Below are 1,510 nucleotides of genomic sequence, written 5' to 3'. Positions count from 1 at the left end.
TTTGCACTAATTTTTTTTTTTTTTTTAACCCCGTTACTAAACATCTTAGGCCTGGGTCACACTTTTTTTGGTGCTTTTTGCAGAAACACACTACAGTGCATTTACATGGTTTCCTATGGGACACGTTCACAAGATTTCTCAGCTGCTGCGTATTTGGAAAGGGCAAGGACTTTTAACGCAAAATTGTGCTTTTTGGGTTCAATATACTTCAATGGAGAAGATTCAGAAAAAGCATGCAATGTGTTTTTTAATCTGCCCAACAACAAATTGGCTAAAAAAAAGTTAAGTGCAAATTGCAGCAAAATTACTTAAAAATAAAATTAACCGAAACAATAAATCGGCCAACTAATTATTAGGAAATAAAAATAATCATTAGGAGGGGGAAAACACTAGGGCTGCAACTATTATGCAGTCCAATAGTACAGCAAAAGGAGGATGGCTCACGAGAGTATACACATGACACCTTTTGGAAAAATAAAATTCCAGCAAGTATTGAGTAAACTTAAAGGGTTACTAAAAAGGAAAAAATTAGTTTTCTTTAAAATAACAAACATGTTATACTTGCCTCCACTGTGCAGTTCGTTTGGCACAGAGTTGCCCCGATCCACGTCTTCTGGGGTCCCTAGGCGGCTGTCTCTGGTCCTCCCCACATTCATGCGGGAGAGATCGCATGGTGACGAGTCCTTGCGGGCACGCTCTCGTGATACAGCGAGCGGCCATAGCCGCTCACTGTATCACTCAGGCCCACCCCTCGGCGAGCCGCGTCACAGGAAGGGATTGACCGCAGTGCCAGCCAATGGCTGCGCTGCTCTCAATCCATCCGCTCCAGCCAATCAGTGGCGAAGAGGATCTCGGGACCGAGCGCGGGACTTTTGACGGGTCAGGTAAGTTAAACGGGGGCTCGGGGGGGGGGGGGCATCAGATGTTTTTTCACCTTAATGCATGGATTGCATTAAGGTGACCTTTCTCTCTCCCCCCCCCCCCCCCCCTTTACATATCCTTTAAAGCATTACTAAATCCAGGACTCTGCATTCACTATATCTGGTCTCCCAAAGTACACAGAAATGCAATAGTTTTAGTAAATATAAACTGCCAAATACCTTTTCTAATCAGCAGTAGATAGCAGTTTTGGGACTTCCAACAGTGCCTGATTAAAGCTTGTAGGCATTTTCATACTGCTCTAGCTGCCCTGACCCTCCGTCTAGAGAGTGACAATTGGCCCTGTGCTGTCACTCTTAAACACGATGTGCAGCCTTGCCCTACCCTCTGTACTATCCGGATAGGAATTGGGGACAGTGGAAGAAGGGGAGGATTCAAGACAGGATCAAGCAGGTCTTTTACACAATGCAGAGGATTAACCCCTTAGGTTCCAAAGCAAGTATAACAAGCATGCTTTACGGCATTATACAGGCCAATTTTACCGTTGTGGGTTTAGTGCCACTTTAAGCCCATTGTAAAACAAATATATGTCACATTTATCTGCTTCGAGTAAAAAGAATCCTTCAACACA

The sequence above is a fragment of the Rana temporaria genome, chromosome 6 (genome assembly GCF_905171775.1).
Source record: "Rana temporaria chromosome 6, aRanTem1.1, whole genome shotgun sequence".
In the NCBI taxonomy this organism is placed as follows: Eukaryota; Metazoa; Chordata; class Amphibia; order Anura; family Ranidae; genus Rana; species Rana temporaria.
This window is presented reverse-complemented; position numbering follows the sequence as displayed.